This window comes from Pseudophryne corroboree (assembly GCF_028390025.1).
Source record: "Pseudophryne corroboree isolate aPseCor3 chromosome 7 unlocalized genomic scaffold, aPseCor3.hap2 SUPER_7_unloc_5, whole genome shotgun sequence".
NCBI classification, from domain to species: domain Eukaryota; kingdom Metazoa; phylum Chordata; class Amphibia; order Anura; family Myobatrachidae; genus Pseudophryne; species Pseudophryne corroboree.
Window position 1 is genome coordinate 910,976 of NW_026967614.1, and position 13,102 is coordinate 924,077.

Genomic DNA, 13,102 nt, shown 5'->3' on the forward strand with positions numbered 1-13,102 from the left:
ACTTTGCAAAAAGTACATACTGACAAAGGCTAATAAGCATTATTCTAGAACGTTTCCTAGAAAAACTTTAAAAAGTCAATAATCTGGAGAGTTTTTGTAAGAATTTTCTTAAATCAACCAACGAAGAAACACATTGGTACTTTCACATGATGAGTAAGTGCTTCAGGATCTCTTGCACTTACATGTGCAGCAGAGTACTGCAATAGAAGCATGCTGGGCCCATTACCCAGAGGTAGGCAGATTGAAACTATCCTCTGCTATATGCATTTTTTTTGTTAATTAAAGTAATCCAAAACTGGGATTGATATGTTAGCTATTTCATGTTTACTTAAAGTACAATAACTTTTACCATTTTAATTTGTTTTAAGAGTATATTGACAGTATTGTTTTCTTTCAAAAATCCACTTAATTTTCTTTACCCTATTATTAAAATGGTAATTGACAAAAACAAAATACATTGTCACCAGAAGAGCAATACAAAATGTACAAGTGATATATTAAAATCATCTTTCCAGCTTGAATTTCAAGGATGCATTGGGGCAACGATTTTGTGAGAAACATCTTCACCCTTAAATAAAGATTTTCTTAATTCCTTACCTGTGTGCTAATTAGATATCACCTTGTTTTCACATCAAACAGACTTTCACATGAGAAAGCAGCAAGGATGCAGTGGCGTTAATGTTTCCTGGTGTCAACCTGTATTATTTCAGTAGACATTGAAATGAGGATGCATCTTGCTGCCTTTCCAATGAAGCAAGTTTAATTTAGTTATAGTTGAAAAACCATCCTTACAAAGGTGTTCATCAGAGACTTGGCTTTGTGGACACTTTTCAGAGAACAAATTTGTTAGCATAAAAATAAAGCCAGAAAATGAAGAGCTGTTTAATCACTCAATTGGATTTTTTTGCCAGCATATTTCTTTTTCTCTGCAACCTACTGCTAAATTGTGTTTCCTAGCTGTTTTTATAAAATCACTGAATCAAATCTAACTCTGATTACATCAGAGAAGGCCAGGTACCCTACACCATAAGAGGGGATTTGGAATTTTGACTTGTCTACTTAAAGATCACCAAAATCTGATAACAAGGTCAATTACGTCCCTGGGTGGGATTGAACCACCAACCTTTTGGTTAATAGCCGTGCACACTAACTGATTGCGCCACAGAGACACTTTGCAAAAGACCATACTGACAAAGGCTAATAAGCATTCATCTAAAACGTTTCCTAGAAAAACTTTAAAAAGTCAATAATCTGGAGAGTTTTTGTAAGATGTTTCATCCATCAACCAACGAAGAAACACATTGGTACTTTCCCATGATGAGTGAGTGCTTCAGGATCTCTTGCACTTACATGTGCAGCAGAGTACAGCAATGAAAGCATGCTGGGCCCATAACCCAGCGGTAGGCAGATTGAAACTATCCTCTGCTATATGCATTTTTTTTTGTTAATTAAAGTAATCCAAAACTGGGATTGATATTTTGGCTCTTTTATTTTTACTTAAAGTACAATAACTTTTACCATTTTAATTTGTTTTAATAGTATATTGACAGTATAGTTTTCTTTAAAAAATCCACTTAATTTTCTTTACCTTATTATTAAAAGGGTAATTGACAAAAACAAACTACATTGTCACCAGAAGAGCAATACAAAATGTACAAGTGATATATTAAAATCATCTTTCCAGCTTGAATTTCAATGATGCATTGGGGCAACGATTTTGTGAGAAACATCTTCACCCTTAAATAAAGATTTTCCTAATTCCTTACCTGTGTGCTAATTAGATATCACCTTATTTTCACATTAAACAGACTTCTACATGAGAAAGCAGCAAGGATGCAGTGGCGTTAATGTTTCATGGTGTCAACCTGTATTATTTCAGTAGACATTGAAATGAGGATGCATCTTGCTGCCTTTCCAATGAAGCAAGTTTAATTTAGTAATAGGTGAAAAACCATCCCTACAAAGGTGTTAATCAGAGACTTGGCTTTGTGGACACTTTTCAGAGAACAAATTTGTTAGCATAAAAATAAAGCCAGAAAATGAAGAGCTGTTTAATCACTCAATTGGATTTTTTTGCCAGCATATTTCTTTTTCTCTGCAACCCACTGCTAAATTGTGCTTCCTAGCTGTTTTTATAAAATCAATGAATCAAATCTAACTCTGATTACATCAGAGAAGGCCAGGTACCCTACACCATAACAGGGGGTTTGAAATTTTGACTTGTCTACTTAAAGATCACCAAAATCTGATAACAAGGTCAATTACATCCCTGGGTGGGATTGAACCACCAACCTTTTGGTTAGTAGCTGGACACACTAACCGATTGCGCCACAGAGACACTTTGCAAAAAGTACATACTGACAAAGGCTAATAAGCATACATCTAAAACGTTTCCTAGAAAAACTTTAAAAAGTCAATAATCTGGAGAGTTTTTGTAAGATGTTTCTTCCATTAACCAACGAAGAAACACATTGGTACTTTCCCATGACGAGTGAGTGCTTCAGGATCTCTTGCACTTACATGTGCAGCAGAGTACTGCAATGGAAGCATGCTGGGCCCATAACCCAGAGGTAGGCAGATTGAAACTATCCTTTGCTATATGCATTTTTTTTTGTTAATTTAAGTAATCAAAACTGGGATTGATATTTTTGCTCTTTTATTTTTACTTAAAGTACAATAACTTTTACCATTTTAATTTGTTTTAATAGTATATTGACAGTATAGTTTTCTTTAAAAAATCCACTTAATTTTCTTTACCCTATTATTAAAAGGGTAATTGACAAAAACAAACTACATTGTCACCAGAAGAGCAATACAAAATGTACAAGTGATATATTAAAATCATCTTTCCAGCTTGAATTTCAATGATGCATTGGGGCAACGATTTTGTGAGAAACATCTTCACCCTTAAATAAAGATTTTCTTAATTCCTTACCTGTGTGCTAATTAGATATCACCTTGTTTTCACATTAAACAGACTTCTACATGAGAAAGCAGCAAGGATGCAGTGGCGTTAATGTTTCCTGGTGTCAACCTGTATTATTTCAGTAGACATTGAAATGAGGATGCATCTTGCTGCCTTTCCAATGAAGCAAGTTTAATTTAGTTATAGGTGAAAAACCATCCCTACAAAGGTGTTAATCAGAGACTTGGCTTTGTGGACACTTTTTAGAGAACAAATTTGTTAGCATAAAAATAAAGGCAGAAAATGAAGAGCTGTTTAATCACTCAATTGGATTTTTTTGCCAGCATATTTCTTTTTCTCTGCAACCAACTGCTAAATTGTGTTTCCTAGCTGTTTTTATAAAATCACTGAATCAAATCTAACTCTGATTACATCAGAGAAGGCCAGGTACCCTACACCATAAGAGGGGATTTGAAATTTTGACTTGTCTACTTAAAGATCACCAAAATCTGATAACAAGGTCAATTACGTCCCTGGGTGGGATTGAACCACCAACCTTTTGGTTAATAGCCGTGCACACTAACTGATTGCGCCACAGAGACACTTTGCAAAAGACCATACTGACAAAGGCTAATAAGCATTCATCTAAAACGTTTCCTAGAAAAACTTTAAAAAGTCAATAATCTGGAGAGTTTTTGTAAGATGTTTCTTCCATCAACCAACGAAGAAACACATTGGTACTTTCCCATGATGAGTGAGTGCTTCAGGATCTCTTGCACTTACATGTGCAGCAGAGTACAGCAATGAAAGCATGCTGGGCCCATAACCCAGCGGTAGGAAGATTGAAACTATCCTCTGCTATATGCATTTTTTTTTGTTAATTAAAGTAATCCAAAACTGGGATTGATATTTTGGCTCTTTTATTTTTACTTAAAGTACAATAACTTTTACCATTTTAATTTGTTTTAATAGTATATTGACAGTATAGTTTTCTTTAAAAAATCCACTTAATTTTCTTTACCCTATTATTAAAAGGGTAATTGACAAAAACAAACTACATTGTCACCAGAAGAGCAATACAAAATGTACAAGTGATATATTAAAGTCATCTTTCCAGCTTGAATTTCAATGATGCATTGGGGCAACGATTTTGTGAGTAACATTTTCACCCTTAAATAAAGATTTTCTTAATTCCTTACCTGTGTGCTAATTAGATATCACCTTGTTTTCACATTAAACAGACTTCCACATGAGAAAGCAGCAAGGATGCAGTGGCGTTAATGTTTCCTGGTGTCAACCTGTATTATTTCAGTAGACATTGAAATGAGGATGCATCTTGCTGCCTTTCCAATGAAGCAAGTTTAATTTAGTAATAGGTGAAAAACCATCCTTACAAAGGTGTTAATCAGAGACTTGGCTTTGTGGACACTTTTCAGAGAACAAATTTGTTAGCATAAAAATAAAGCCAGAAAATGAAGAGCTGTTTAATCACTCAATTGGATTTTTTTTGCCAGCATATTTCTTTTTCTCTGCAACCCACTGCTAAATTGTGCTTCCTATCTGTTTTTATTAAATCACTGAATCAAATCTAACTCTGATTACATCAGAAAAGGCCAGGTACCCTACACCATAACAGGGGGTTTGAAATTTTGACTTGTCTACTTAAAGATCACCAAAATCTGATAACAAGGTCAATTACGTCCCTTTTGGTTAGTAGCCGGACACACTAACCGATTGCGCCACAGAGACACTTCACATAAAGTACATACTGACAAAGGCTAATAAGCATACATCTAGAACGTTTCCTAGAAAAACTTTAAAAAGTCAATAATCTGGAGAGTTTTTGTAAAATGTTTCTTCCATCAACCAACGAAGAAACACATTGGTACTTTCCCATGATGAGTAAGTGCTTCAGGATCTCTTGCACTTACATGTGCAGCAGAGTACTGCAATGGAAGCATGCTGGGCCCATAACCCAGAGGTAGGCAGATTGAAACTATCCTTTGCTATATGCATTTTTTTTGTTAATTTAAGTAATCAAAACTGGGATTGATATTTTTGCTCTTTTATTTTTACTTGAAGTACAATAACTTTTACCATTTTAATTTGTTTAAATCCACTAAATTTTCTTTACCCTATTATTAAAAGGGTAATTGACAAAAACAAACTACATTGTCACCAGAAGAGCAATACAAAATGTACACGTGATATATTAAAATCATCTTTCCAGCTTGAATTTCAATGATGCATTGGGGCAACGATTTTGTGAGAAACATCTTCACCCTTAAATAAAGATTTTCTTAATTCCTTACCTGTGTGCTAATTAGATATCACCTTGTTTTCACATTAAACAGACTTCCACATGAGAAAGCAGCAAGGATGCAGTGGCGTTGTTTCCTGGTGTCAACCCGTATTTTTTCAGTAGACATTGAAATGAGGATGCATCTTGCTGCCTTTCCAATGAAGCAAATTTAATTTAGTAATAGGTGAAAAACCATCCCTACAAAGGTGTTAATCAGAGACTTGGCTTTGTGGACACTTTTCAGAGAACAAATTTGTTAGCTTAAAAATAAAGCCAGAAAATTAAGAGCTGTTTAATCACTCAATTGGATTTTTTTGCCAGCATATTTCTTTTTCTCTGCAACCCACTGCTAAATTGTGCTTCCTAGCTGTTTTTATAAAATCACTGAATCAAATCTAACTCTGATTACATCAGAGAAGGCCAGGTACCCTACACCATAAGAGGGGGTTTGAAATTTTGACTTGTCTACTTAAAGATCACCAAAATCTAATAACAAGTTCAATTACGTCACTGGGTGGGATTGAACCACCAACCTTTTGGTTAGTAGCCAGACACACTAACCGATTGCGCCACAGAGACACTTTGTAAAAAGTACATACCGACAAAGGCTAATAAGCATACATCTAGAACGTTTCCTAGAAAAACTTTAAAAAGTCAATAATCTGGAGAGTTTTTGTAAGATGTTTCTTCCATCAACCAACGAAGAAACACATTGGTACTTTCCCATGATGAGTGAGTGCTTCAGGATCTCTTGCACTTACATGTGCAGCAGAGTACTGCAATGGAAGCATGCTGGGCCCATAACCCAGAGGTAGGCAGATTGAAACTATCCTTTGCTATATGCATTTTTTTTTGTTAACTTAAGTAATCAAAACTGGGATTGATATTTTTGCTCTTTTATTTTTACTTAAAGTACAATAACTTTTACCATTTTAATTTGTTTTAATAGTATATTGAAAGTATTGTTTTCTTTAAAAAATCCACTTAATTTTCTTTACCCTATTATTAAAAGGGTAATTGACAAAAACAAACTACATTGTCACCAGAAGAGCAATACAAAATGTACAAGTGATATATTAAAATCATCTTTCCAGCTTGAATTTCAATGATGCATTGGGGCAACGATTTTGTGAGAAACATCTTCACCCTTAAATAAAGATTTTCTTAATTCCTTACCTGTGTGCTAATTAGATATCACCTTGTTTTCACATTAAACAGACTTCCACATGAGAAAGCAGCAAGGATGCAGTGGCGTTAATGTTTCCTGGTGTCAACCCGTATTTTTTCAGTAGACATTGAAATGAGGATGCATCTTGCTGCCTTTCCAATGAAGCAAATTTAATTTAGTAATAGGTGAAAAACCATCCCTACAAAGGTGTTAATCAGAGACTTGGCTTTGTGGACACTTTTCAGAGAACAAATTTGTTAGCATAAAAATAAAGCCAGAAAATTAAGAGCTGTTTAATCACTCAATTGGATTTTTTTGCCAGCATATTTCTTTTTCTCTGCAACCCACTGCTAAATTGTGCTTCCTAGCTGTTTTTATAAAATCACTGAATCAAATCTAACTCTGATTACATCAGAGAAGGCCAGGTACCCTACACCATAAGAGGAGGTTTGAAATTTTGACTTGTCTACTTAAAGATCACCAAAATCTGATAACAATGTCAATTACGTCCCTGGGTGGGATTGAACCACCAACCTTTTGGTTTATAGCTGTACACACTAACTGATTGCGCCACAGAGACACTTTGCAAAAGTACATACTGACAAAGGCTAATAAGCATTCATCTAAAACGTTTCCTAGAAAAACTTTAAAAAGTCATTAATCTGGAGAGTTTTTGTAAGATGTTTCTTCCATCCACCAACGAAGAAACACATTGGTACTTTCCCATGATGAGTGAGTGCTTCAGGATCTCTTGCACTTACATGTGCAGCAGAGTACTGCAATGGAAGCATGCTGGGCCCATAACCCAGAGGTAGGCAGATTAAAAATATCCTCTGCTATATGCATTTTTTTTGTTAATTAAAGTAATCCAAAACTGGGATTGATATTTTTACTCTTTTATTTTTCATTAAAGTACAATAACTTTTACCATTTTAATTTGTTTTAATAGTATATTGAAAGTATTGTTTTCTTTTAAAAATCCACTTAATTTTCTTTACCCTATTATTAAAATGGTAATTGACAAAAACAAACTTCATTGTCACCAGAAGAGCAATACAAAATGTACAAGTGATATATTAAAATCATCTTTCCAGCTTGAATGTCAATGATGCATTGGGGCAACGATTTTGTGAGAAACATCTTCACCCTTAAATAAAGATTTTCCTAATTCCTTACCTGTGTGCTAATTAGATATCACCTTGTTTTCACATTAAACAGACTTCTACATGATAAAGCAGCAAGGATGCAGTGGCGTTAATGTTTCATGGTGTCAACCTGTATTATTTCAGTAGACATTGAAATGAGGATGCATCTTGCTGCCTTTCCAATGAAGCAAGTTTAATTTAGTTATAGGTGAAAAACCATCCCTACAAAGGTGTTAATCAGAGACTTGGCTTTGTGGACACTTTTTAGAGAACAAATTTGTTAGCATAAAAATAAAGGCAGAAAATGAAGAGCTGTTTAATCACTCAATTGGATTTTTCTGCCAGCATATTTTTTTTCTCTGCAACCCATTGCTAAATTGTGCTTCCTAGCTGTTTTTTTATAAAATCACTGAATCAAATCTAACTCTGATTACATCAGAGAAGGCCAGGTACCCTACACCATAAGAGGGGGTTTGAAATTTTGACTTGTCTACTTAAATATCACCAAAACCTGATCACAAGGTCAATTATGTCCCTGGGTGGGATTGAACCACCAACCTTTTGGTTAGTAGCCAGACACACTAACCGATTGCGCCACAGAGACACTTTGCAAAAAGTACATACTGACAAAGGCTAATAAGCATTATTCTAGAACGTTTCCTAGAAAAACTTTAAAAAGTCAATAATCTGGAGAGTTTTTGTAAGAATTTTCTTAAATCAACCAACGAAGAAACACATTGGTACTTTCACATGATGAGTAAGTGCTTCAGGATCTCTTGCACTTACATGTGCAGCAGAGTACTGCAATGGAAGCATGCTGGGCCCATTACCCAGAGGTAGGCAGATTGAAACTATCCTCTGCTATATGCATTTTTTTTGTTAATTAAAGTAATCCAAAACTGGGATTCATATGTTAGCTATTTTATGTTTACTTAAAGTACAATAACTTTTACCATTTTAATTTGTTTTAAGAGTATATTGACAGTATTGTTTTCTTTCAAAAATCCACTTAATTTTCTTTACCCTATTATTAAAATGGTAATTGACAAAAACAAAATACATTGTCACCAGAAGAGCAATACAAAATGTACAAGTGATATATTAAAATCATCTTTCCAGCTTGAATTTCAATGATGCATTGGGGCAACGATTTTGTGAGAAACATCTTCACCCTTAAATAAAGATTTTCTTAATTCCTTACCTGTGTGCTAATTAGATATCACCTTGTTTTCACATCAAACAGACTTTCACATGAGAAAGCAGCAAGGATGCAGTGGCGTTAATGTTTCCTGGTGTCAACCTGTATTATTTCAGTAGACATTGAAATGAGGATGCATCTTGCTGCCTTTCCAATGAAGCAAGTTTAATTTAGTAATAGGTGAAAAACCATCCTTACAAAGGTGTTCATCAGAGACTTGGCTTTGTGGACACTTTTCAGAGAACAAATTTGTTAGCATAAAAATAAAGCCAGAAAATGAAGAGCTGTTTAATCACTCAATTGGATTTTTTTCCAGCATATTTCTTTTTCTCTGCAACCCACTGCTAAATTGTGTTTCCTAGCTGTTTTTATAAAATCACTGAATCAAATCTAACTCTGATTACATCAGAGAAGGCCAGGTACCCTACACCATAAGAGGGGATTTGAAATTTTGACTTGTCTACTTAAAGATCACCAAAATCTGATAACAAGGTCAATTACGTCCCTGGGTGGGATTGAACCACAAACCTTTTGGTTAATAGCCGTGCACAATAACTGATTGCGCCACAGAGACACTTTGCAAAAGATCATACTGACAAAGGCTAATAAGCATTCATCTAAAACGTTTCCTAGAAAAACTTTAAAAAGTCAATAATCTGGAGAGTTTTTGTAAGATGTTTCTTCCATCAACCAACGAAGAAACACATTGGTACTTTCCCATGATGAGTGAGTGCTTCAGGATCTCTTGCACTTACATGTGCAGCAGAGTACAGCAATGAAAGCATGCTGGGCCCATAACCCAGCGGTAGGAAGATTGAAACTATCCTCTGCTATATGCATTTTTTTTTGTTAATTAAAGTAATCCAAAACTGGGATTGATATTTTGGCTCTTTTATTTTTACTTAAAGTACAATAACTTTTACCATTTTAATTTGTTTTAATAGTATATTGACAGTATAGTTTTCTTTAAAAAATCCACTTAATTTTCTTTACCTTATTATTAAAAGGGTAATTGACAAAAACAAAATACATTGTCACCAGAAGAGCAATACAAAATGTACAAGTGATATATTAAAATCATCTTTCCAGCTTGAATTTCAATGATGCATTGGGGCAACGATTTTGTGAGAAACATCTTCACCCTTAAATAAAGATTTTCCTAATTCCTTACCTGTGTGCTAATTAGATATCACCTTGTTTTCACATTAAACAGACTTCTACATGAGAAAGCAGCAAGGATGCAGTGGCGTTAATGTTTCATGGTGTCAACCCGTATTATTTCAGTAGACATTGAAATGAGGATGCATCTTGCTGCCTTTCCAATGAAGCAAGTTTAATTTAGTAATAGGTGAAAAACCATCCCTACAAAGGTGTTAATCAGAGACTTGGCTTTGTGGACACTTTTCAGAGAACAAATTTGTTAGCATAAAAATAAAGCCAGAAAATGAAGAGCTGTTTAATCACTCAATTGGATTTTTTTGCCAGCATATTTCTTTTTCTCTGCAACCCACTGCTAAATTGTGCTTCCTAGCTGTTTTTATAAAATCAATGAATCAAATCTAACTCTGATTACATCAGAGAAGGCCAGGTACCCTACACCATAACAGGGGGTTTGAAATTTTGACTTGTCTACTTAAAGATCACCAAAATCTGATAACAAGGTCAATTACATCCCTGGGTGGGATTGAACCACCAACCTTTTGGTTAGTAGCTGGACACACCAACCGATTGCGCCACAGAGACACTTTGCAAAAAGTACATACTGACAAAGGCTAATAAGCATACATCTAGAACGTTTCCTAGAAAAACTTTAAAAAGTCAATAATCTGGAGAGTTTTTGTAAGATGTTTCTTCCATTAACCAACGAAGAAACACATTGGTACTTTCCCATGACGAGTGAGTGCTTCAGGATCTCTTGCACTTACATGTGCAGCAGAGTACTGCAATGGAAGCATGCTGGGCCCATAACCCAGAGGTAGGCAGATTGAAACTATCCTTTGCTATATGCATTTTTTTTTTGTTAATTTAAGTAATCAAAACTGGGATTGATATTTTTGCTCTTTTATTTTTACTTAAAGTACAATAACTTTTACCATTTTAATTTGTTTTAATAGTATATTGACAGTATAGTTTTCTTTAAAAAATCCACTTAATTTTCTTTACCCTATTATTAAAAGGGTAATTGACAAAAACAAACTACATTGTCACCAGAAGAGCAATACAAAATGTACAAGTGATATATTAAAATCATCTTTCCAGCTTGAATTTCAATGATGCATTGGGGCAACGATTTTGTGAGAAACATCTTCACCCTTAAATAAAGATTTTCTTAATTCCTTACCTGTGTGCTAATTAGATATCACCTTGTTTTCACATTAAACAGACTTCTACATGAGAAAGCAGCAAGGATGCAGTGGCGTTAATGTTTCCTGGTGTCAACCTGTATTATTTCAGTAGACATTGAAATGAGGATGCATCTTGCTGCCTTTCCAATGAAGCAAGTTTAATTTAGTTATAGGTGAAAAACCATCCCTACAAAGGTGTTAATCAGAGACTTGGCTTTGTGGACACTTTTTAGAGAACAAATTTGTTAGCATAAAAATAAAGGCAGAAAATTAAGAGCTGTTTAATCACTCAATTGGATTTTTCTGCCAGCATATTTTTTTTCTCTGCAACCCATTGCTAAATTGTGCTTCCTAGCTGTTTTTTTATAAAATCACTGAATCAAATCTAACTCTGATTACATCAGAGAAGGCCAGGTACCCTACACCATAAGATGGGGTTTGAAATTTTGACTTGTCTACTTAAATATCACCAAAACCTGATCACAAGGTCAATTATGTCCCTGGGTGGGATTGAACCACCAACCTTTTGGTTAGTAGCCAGACACACTAACCGATTGCGCCACAGAGACACTTTGCAAAAAGTACATACTGACAAAGGCTAATAAGCATTATTCTAGAACGTTTCCTAGAAAAACTTTAAAAAGTCAATAATCTGGAGAGTTTTTGTAAGAATTTTCTTAAATCAACCAACGAAGAAACACATTGGTACTTTCACATGATGAGTAAGTGCTTCAGGATCTCTTGCACTTACATGTGCAGCAGAGTACTGCAATGGAAGCATGCTGGGCCCATTACCCAGAGGTAGGCAGATTGAAACTATCCTCTGCTATATGCATTTTTTTTGTTAATTAAAGTAATCCAAAACTGGGATTCATATGTTAGCTATTTTATGTTTACTTAAAGTACAATAACTTTTACCATTTTAATTTGTTTTAAGAGTATATTGACAGTATTGTTTTCTTTCAAAAATCCACTTAATTTTCTTTACCCTATTATTAAAATGGTAATTGACAAAAACAAAATACATTGTCACCAGAAGAGCAATACAAAATGTACAAGTGATATATTAAAATCATCTTTCCAGCTTGAATTTCAATGATGCATTGGGGCAACGATTTTGTGAGAAACATCTTCACCCTTAAATAAAGATTTTCTTAATTCCTTACCTGTGTGCTAATTAGATATCACCTTGTTTTCACATCAAACAGACTTTCACATGAGAAAGCAGCAAGGATGCAGTGGCGTTAATGTTTCCTGGTGTCAACCTGTATTATTTCAGTAGACATTGAAATGAGGATGCATCTTGCTGCCTTTCCAATGAAGCAAGTTTAATTTAGTAATAGGTGAAAAACCATCCTTACAAAGGTGTTCATCAGAGACTTGGCTTTGTGGACACTTTTCAGAGAACAAATTTGTTAGCATAAAAATAAAGCCAGAAAATGAAGAGCTGTTTAATCACTCAATTGGATTTTTTTGCCAGCATATTTCTTTTTCTCTGCAACCCACTGCTAAATTGTGTTTCCTAGCTGTTTTTATAAAATCACTGAATCAAATCTAACTCTGATTACATCAGAGAAGGCCAGGTACCCTACACCATAAGAGGGGATTTGAAATTTTGACTTGTCTACTTAAAGATCACCAAAATCTGATAACAAGGTCAATTACGTCCCTGGGTGGGATTGAACCACCAACCTTTTGGTTAATAGCCGTGCACACTAACTGATTGCGCCACAGAGACACTTTGCAAAAGTCCATACTGACAAAGGCTAATAAGCATTCATCTAAAACGTTTCCTAGAAAAACTTTAAAAAGTCAATAATCTGGAGAGTTTTTGTAAGATGTTTCTTCCATCAACCAACGAAGAAACACATTGGTACTTTCCCATGATGAGTGAGTGCTTCAGGATCTCTTGCACTTACATGTGCAGCAGAGTACAGCAATGAAAGCATGCTGGGCCCATAACCCAGCGGTAGGAAGATTGAAACTATCCTCTGCTATATGCATTTTTTTTTGTTAATTAAAGTAATCCAAAACTGGGA

The 13,102-nt window shown here is 34.7% G+C and overlaps 3 non-coding genes across 3 annotated transcripts; all 3 read right to left on the reverse strand.

The window, feature by feature from the left end:
* Positions 1 to 5,712: 5,712 nt before the first annotated feature.
* TRNAS-ACU (transfer RNA serine (anticodon ACU)) lies at positions 5,713 to 5,786 on the reverse strand. The gene has a single exon. It is a non-coding gene; the product is annotated as a tRNA-Ser (tRNA).
* Positions 5,787 to 8,050: 2,264 nt separating this feature from the next.
* Positions 8,051 to 8,124, reverse strand: TRNAS-ACU (transfer RNA serine (anticodon ACU)). The gene has a single exon. It is a non-coding gene; the product is annotated as a tRNA-Ser (tRNA).
* A 3,434-nt stretch (positions 8,125 to 11,558) lies between these two features.
* TRNAS-ACU (transfer RNA serine (anticodon ACU)) lies at positions 11,559 to 11,632 on the reverse strand. Its single transcript has one exon. It is a non-coding gene; the product is annotated as a tRNA-Ser (tRNA).
* Between the last annotated feature and the right edge of the window lie 1,470 nt (positions 11,633 to 13,102).